This window comes from Lithobates pipiens, unplaced genomic scaffold (assembly GCF_037356315.1).
Source record: "Lithobates pipiens isolate NorthernLeopardFrog02 unplaced genomic scaffold, aLitPip1_a1.2 Scaffold_28, whole genome shotgun sequence".
Lineage (NCBI taxonomy): Eukaryota > Metazoa > Chordata > Amphibia > Anura > Ranidae > Lithobates > Lithobates pipiens.
In genome coordinates, this window is record NW_027507789.1 from 207,926,101 (window position 1) to 207,934,185 (window position 8,085).

The following is an 8,085-nucleotide window of genomic DNA, read 5'->3' on the forward strand; positions in this document are numbered from 1 at the left end:
GGGGCACTTTTATTACCACTGACACCAACGATGGAGCTTTATTTCTCCCACTGACACCAACATTGGGGCACAATTCCTCCCACTGACACCAATGATGGGGCACTATTCTTCAAACTGACACCAAAATGGGACACTATTTCTCCGACTGACACCAACGATGGGACACTCTTCCTCCCACTGATGCCAGTGATGGGACACTATTCCTTCCACTGACACCAGCAATAGGGCACTATTCATTCCCCTAATACCAAAGATGCATTGTTTAATTCCAATGACCACAGTCCGGCCCCTGTAAGTCTGGAGGACAGTAAACTGGCTCTTTGTTTAGAAAGTTTTGAAGATCCCTGAATTAGATCATCTGAAATGTTAGGATAATGGAAAGATGCAGTGAAAGGTGGCTGCAGTGACCAAATGCAATCCTTGACTACTTTGTCTCACCAACGAAAGATGAAATCTGATTGGTTACAGGGGGTACAAGCTCCAAATTCTAATTCTCTGTGTCATAGCTCTCTACCCTCTCATACCCCGTCCCTGTTCTCTCTCCCTTCTCTCTATGTTTTTTTATATTCAGTTCTCTGCTTTTGATTCATTTTATAACTCATAATAATTCAAAACAGACCTCAGCTAATTGGAAGCAAACAGCAAAACACCAAAAAAGAGATGAAAATTCAGTTTTAGGAGTGAAGACACCCCGGCCCCCCTCCCACTCCTCCCCTCCAAGAGGACACACTCACAGTCCTATGTCTGCATGCAGGGAATCCCCGGGGGGTGGTGCGGAGGGGGAGGAATGGGCAAATGACATTCACTTTGGCTCCAAACACGATTCACATTATTGTTCTCCAAGAGGTGGAATCCGCAACATTTTCCTGTTCTTAATACATAAAGCTTTTTTTTTTTTCCCCTGTTTTGGTGGCAGTTTAGGATAACTTATTATTAACCTGTTCATCTTTGCAGGGGCTGCCTGGACAGTGAGCCCACCGCGCCTGCTATGTTACAGCAATGAAAGAGTAAATGCTTTCTAACAATTCTGAGCGTAGAGAGAAGTCAGGAAAGCGTGAATAGATGGCCAGTTTGCTGTCCCATACACTTTATATTGTTTTACAAATAACAGTTTTGATGCAAAAAATCATTCTAGCTGACTAGACTAAAATTATTGGCTGCTTTGAAGATGCTGTCATCACTGTCAAGTGACTGGATAGGCTCTGCTCTCAGTGATGTCACCGGTCTCTAATGAATGGATAGGCTGCATTCTTGGCAAAGTCATCGGTCTCTAGTGAATGGATATGACTATCTGAGAAGGTTTTTTTTTTTACTCCGCACCCAGGGCCAAAAACATTCTAAAGCATAATGCTCTAGTGCAGGGATCTGCAATTAGCGGACCTCCAGCTGTTGCACAACTACACGTCCCATAAGGCATAGGAAGACTCTGATAGCCACAAGCATGACACCCAGAGGCAGAGGCATGATGGGACTTGTAGTTTTGCAACAGCTGGAGGTCCGCTAATTGCATATCCCTGCGTCTAGTGAATGGATTGGCTGTATTCTCTGTGATGTCACTGGTCTCTAGTGAATGGATAGGCTGCATTCTCAGTGATGTCATTGGTATCTAGTGAATGGATAGGCTGCATTCTCAGTGATGTCATTGGTATCTAGTGAATGGATAGGCTGTATTCTTGGCAATGTCAATGGTCTCTAGTGAATGGATATGACTATCTGAGGTTTTTTTTTTTTTTTACTTTGCACCCACGGGCAAAAAAATTCTAAAGCATAATGCTCTAGTGAATGGATAGGCTGCATTCTCAATGATGTCATTGGTCTCCAGTGAATGGATAGGCTGTATTCACAGTGATGTCACTGGTCTCTAGTGAATGGATAGGCTGTACTCTCAGTGACGTCATTGGTCTCTATGAATGGATAGGCTGTATTCTCAGTGATGTCATTGGTCTCCAGTGAATAGATGTATTCACAGTGATGTCACTGGTCTCTAGTGAATGGATAGGCTGTATTCTCAGTGGTGTCATTGGTCTCTAGTGAATGGACAGGCTGCATTCTCAGTGATGTCACTGGTCTCTAGTGAATGGATAGGCTGTATTCTCAGTGATGTCATTGGTCTCTAGTGAATGGATAGGCTGCATTCTCAGTGATGTCATTGGTCTCTAGTGAATGGATAGGCTGTATTCTCAGTGATGTCACTGGACTCTAGTGAATGGATAGGCTGCATTCTCAGTGATGTCACTGGACTCTAGTGAATGGATAGGCTGTATTTTCAGTGATGTCACTGGTCTCTAGTGAATGGATAGGCTGCATTCTCAGTGATGTCAATGGTCTTTGTGAATGGATAGGCTGTATTTTCAGTGATGTCATTGGTCTCTAGTGAATGGATAGGCTGCATTCTCAGTGATGTCACTGGTCTCTATGAATGGATAGGCTGCATTCTCAGTGATGTCATTGGTCTCTAGTGAATGGATAGGCTGCATTCTCAGTGATGTCACCGGTCTCTAGTGAATGGATAGGCTGCATTCTCAGTGATGTCACTGGTCTCTAGTGAATGGATAGGCTGTATTTTCAGTGATGTCACTGGTCTCTAGTGAATGGGTAGGCTGCATTCTCACTGATGTCACTGGACTATGGTGAATGAATAGGCTAATTCGTCAGTGCTGCTGCCAGTCTCGCATAAAACAAAATGCTGAACACAAAATGGCTTTCTAAATTATGTTGGAGGCAGGTGCTCTTTCAGCAAAACATTTCTGGCACTGCTACATATAAATCAATCTTTCATACTGAATTATGAGACAGACATACATAAAAATTTAGACAAGGAATAACTGACACATAATGTGCCATTGCATAGGCCTGTTATCACAGAAACATGATTCAAATTTCACTTATCCACCTTGTCTCGGCCATGTCACCTGTTTTCACCCAGTTTCCTTGTGCTTCTTATCACCGCGGCCCCTCTGCTTCCTCTGCTGAGTCCCGGCGCAGCTGCCCAGACAAACAGCAAAATTCACCGAGTCAATCTTGGCAACGAGCGTTTATAATGAACGGCAGGGAGGAGGGGTAAAGAGTACTGACTGATAGAAGGCCTGAATCCCAGCAACAGACAGCTGCCAAAATGGCGGCCATGACAGTTTGCATCACTCCTTCCATTTTCAATTTTTTTTCCCCAAGCCATGTAAATGAAAGCCATGCTCAAAAAGTGTCCGTGTTGCCCACAACAACCACTAAGGTCATTACTAGCCTTTGTTAGAAAACTGAAACATGTAGCCATATTCAGTTAGGGTAAGGGCAATCTTTTAGTAACTTGAAAAATTTGCAAGTTTCCCCCCCAAAAATCCACCTTTTATGAATAAAAAAGATCTCACTGTGCTCCGGTCCACTGACTTTGCCTAGGCTGAGATAATATCATCATTCTGCTGCAGGCAGGAGGAAGCATTTCCTCAGTCTCTTCTACCACAGTAGATGGTGGCCTTGGATGATGCCTGACAAAGATGGCGCTGACCTTATGGAGAAAGTGCCTGTTGGCACTAAACATAAAAATATATATGATGCCAGGTCCATTTTAGGTAAACTAACCCACAGCAATCAAAAAAATCCACTTTATATGGGGCTGACATTAGCTGTGAGAATTATGGTTGGTTGGTATGGGTTACCGCAGCTAAAAATGCTAATCTTTATTAAATAAGGTCAGTGGAATCTGGTTGTTATAGGAACACAACCTGCCACATATGTATGGCAACCAATCAGATTTCATCTGTCATTTTATCTTCTGCAGTTCACAATAGAAGACAGAGAATGAGATATATCACATGGCTTACTCTTTACTTTGCTTCCCTTTATCTTTCAACTACTGCTTATTGGCAGTTTATTGTAGAATCACACAATGACATCAGAGTTTGAATACTTATTAGGTTTACTGCTATCTGTGGCTCCATTAGAGAAATGTAACGTCCTTTCCTGACAAAGTTTCACCAGACAGGAAGGGATGGAAAAACCCACAGACAGGGAAAAAAAAATCTGAAAGGGGTTCTAGCCTTCTCTTATTCTACTAAAGAAGAACATTTTTTTTAAATCAGAAAGTGAAGGATAAATCCATCTAAAGGAGCTTCAGACAGAGTTACAAAGCTGGGTTTTTTTTCACAGGGGCGTACCTACAGGTATGTGTGCTCAAGGCCTTTTGTGACGAAACGCATTGGTTTTTGCACTGCTCTTACACCGTTCCTGTATGTAGCAATAAATACTTTTTAATTTGGATTACTGGAGATGCCGGCTACCTTCTTTATTTGGCGTACCTACAGGGGTCGCAGGTGTCATAATGGCGACCCGGCCCCATGCACCAGGGGGCCCATGCAGACCTCTGTACACCTAGATAGGAGGGGCAGCGGCATGTAGAAGATCCGATCCCCTCCATGCTCCTCCAGCAGCCGCTGAAAGCCTGCTTCTCCTCCTCTCCTGCAGGTATTCAGCGGCTAAAGGAGGAAATTGGAGGGTATTGGTTCTTCTATATGCTGCCCCCCGACGCCCCTCCTATCCAGGTTCTGCTGTACCCAGGCCCCTGTGTTCTCTCCCGCCCCCTCCCCTCGCCCCCAGCAGTGCAGGTTCCCTCCTCCACTCTCCCGCCAGCTGCTGTGGGGGATGTGTCAGGATAAAGAGCAGGAAGGGGCCAGTAACTATGTCATTTATCGGCCCCTTCCTTTTCTGGATGGACAGAGTCAGTGATTGTTACCAATCACTGATTCTGTCCATTCATAACTGAAACATAACAAACTATGTTTACCGTGCTTCAGTTTGTGAATGAACGGTACAGAGCTATTCCTGTTGATACATTCTGTGCAGCTGAGGCCTTAATCTCCTTTCTCTGTCTCAAAGGTGAATCATTTGTTTAGACCTCTGATATTTCACCAAAGCTTCCCAAGGGGGCTCCTAAAGCAATTGTAAGAAATAATAAAAACAAAATTGTAAAAAAAAACTACCAGGGTCCCAAAGGTTGAATTTGCAACCAGGCCCTGGCATTCCGCCACTGTGTGGGGCAGAACATGTTTAAGGGCCAGTGGTCAGGGGGCCCTTCGTGTTTTTTTTTTCACCGTGTCCCTGAAGGTTCTAGTTATTTCTCTGGGTATTCACCCGTCTCCACAATCTAAAACTAAGAAAATTTGCTTTGACTTTAACATGGCTGTAACAGCTGTGATAGCACAAGGCCCTGCCACTATATGGATATAGAAATGACACAGGATTCTCAAATTTTCTGCTTCGGAAGCTCCGGCGTGTTTATTCTATACAGAGAAGAGTAGGGTTTCAGTTTTCTCCTGGTCTTGTAATCCCCAATCATGACCTGGAGCTTGAAGGCTCCAAAGTCTCTTGGGTGGGAAGGAGCCTTCAATCCTGTGTCCAGGTCTTTCTGGAGGCCTGCAGGATGTGTGAGGTATGCATGCTCGTTTTAAGCCAAACTTGATCATTGCTCAGGGCTTCCATTTGCAGACTAGAGCCTTTGTGTGGGGATAGGTGTGTGCTTAGGGTTGCCACCTGTCCGGGATTCACCCGGACAGTTCGGGTTTGGAATCATGCGTCCAGGTTTCAGACTGCCTGAAACCCGGACACATTATTGCACCGCTAAAGTGTTCAGGTTTGACTTGAAGAAAAGGTCGCAACCCTATGTGTGCTTCAGCCAGGAGAGGCGAACCGCTCGGGAGACAGCACCCCATGTTGGAGAGATTCCCTGCAGGACTGGGAGAGTTGGGACAGCTCAGCAGAAGACTGGCAGACTAGCAAGTCGAGGGGACTGGAGGGACACCTGTAGGTTTCTGGAGGAGCAAGAGGGCCCAAGGTGCTGGGAGAACCCTATATTTGAGGCCAGGAGTGGGCCCGTGCAGAGAGGTGCTGTTATGTAAGGCTGACTGAGTCTAGAGAGCCAGGTAGTTGGGTAACCTAAAAAGAGCAGTGGTGCTGCTGAACAGAGCCAGGTGGCAGTGCCAGGACAAGGTCATCCCGAGCACAGGCCGTACATGCCAAACTATGCACCCCCCCTCCAAGATGTATGAGCATTATGTGTCAGCAAAAATCTCCCTACAAAAGCACTGAGCACTAATCTGCATGCTTACCCCCAGTACAAATCCACCCCCCTGCTGAAAATTCCCATCTCAGCACAAAACTTACCCCCTCCCCCCAAAAAAATATAAAATTCACTCCTTCTAGCACAAATCCTCTACCCCTAAAATGTCCCCTACTAGTACAAATATTCACCCCTCACTTAAAATCCTCTCCTCCCAGCATAAGTTGCCCCCAAATCCCCCCACCTAGCACAAATCTTTTTTCCCCCTCCCCCTCCATCACCACTCTTAGCACCCCCCCCCCTCCTAGAACAATATTTATCTCCATGCAGCCCCCCCAAATTCCCCCCTCCAACACAAATCCCCTGCCCCCCAATCTCCTTGTGGTGGCCCCCTTCCACCTCACATGATACCACAGTGCGGCAGGGCCCTTCTGCCCACCCCTTGTCCTGGCCCTGTCTGGTGGCTTGCCGTTTTTAGCTGTTTTTGCTGTGAGAAACTGACATCCCCTGCATGGGCAACCAATGTGTTGAGCTTTTAATTTTTCCTAATAAAAATGGGCCGCCATGCCCTTAAAAAAAACAGTTTCGGCCTGGCACAACTCATTAATAATGCTACTACTGGGCTTAAGCAACCCCCATATGATAAGGTGCAAAGTGATCCCATGTCATCTGATGTGGCATCACATGACTAATGCCCCATACACAAGAGCGGATTTTCCATCGGAAAAATCTTGGATGTTTTTTTCCAACGGAATTCCGCTCAAGTTTGACTTGCATACACACAGTTACACAAAAGTTCGCTGAACTTTCGACCGACAAGAACGCGGTGATGTACAACACTACGACGAGCCGAGAAAATTAAGTTCAATGCTTCCGAGCATGCGTCGAATTGTTTCCGAGCATGCGTAGGAATTTTGCGCGTCGGAATTGCTACAGACGATCGGAATTTCCGATCTGAACTTTTTTCCGACTGAAAAATTGAGAAACCGCTCTCAATCTTTTGCTGGCTGGAACTCGGCCAGCAAAAGTCCGATGGAGCGTACACACGGTCGCATTTACCGACCAAAAGCTCTCATCGGTCTTTTGCTGGCCGAATTTCCGAACGTGTGTACGTGGCATTAGGGGGGAAAAAAAAGCAGCAAATGATGTCACCTCGATGAGGTAAAAGGACAGCAGCCATGATATGGGACACGTAAGGTGTTACAAGTTTCCATTTTGCCGACACCACAAATGCTGAAGCGCCAGGGGCTCGTCTTGAGCGCTTCTGTCCGTGGAAAGGGTTAAGAGCCATTACGTTATCCCAGGTCCACACAATGTGCCCCCAGCTCCATGTGTTAATGTACGGGAATCAGGACAAACAGGAAGCTCTCAGCTCTGCTCTGAGTCGGGAAGTTGGAGATGGGAGCGAGAGGTCCGGAGAGGCGGAAGCTGGCAGGAAATTCTCTGAGCTTATCTCAGCTCCGCAGGCCTTGCTGGCCTTCCACAACAACATACACAGCTGGAGACCTTCCCAGCGGCATCAAGCCATTCGGGTTGGGGAAGTTGGGGGGGGGGGGGGGATATTGGCGGGATTGGGGGATGGGACAGCTAAAAAAGAGGCTGAATAAAAATTGGGGTCATCTCTTTTGCAAAAAAAAAAAGACAGTTCTAAAATGGAAACGGCATCTTTCAGGTTCCTAGACTGGGCCTGGATTTGTACACCACAAACTATTTAAAGCTGAACTCTAGACAAACAGCTAAAAATACAGATGAAATACATATAAGGCAGCAGTGTTTCTTGCCAAATTATTTGTATTTGTGTTCATTCACCCGTAAGATTTGCACAGCTGTGCCACGCAGTACATGTCTGTTTGGCAGGTCAGGAGACCTGATCTTTCTCTGCCGCGGTTAAAGTGGGGTGCCCCCTAAAAAAAAAAAAATGTAAAGTCAGCAGCTACAAATACTGCAGCTGCTATCTTTTAATAATCGGACACTTACCTGTCCCAGGGTCCAGCGATGCGGGGGAACGAAGCCCCCCCCCTCGTTCCCCACTCCGC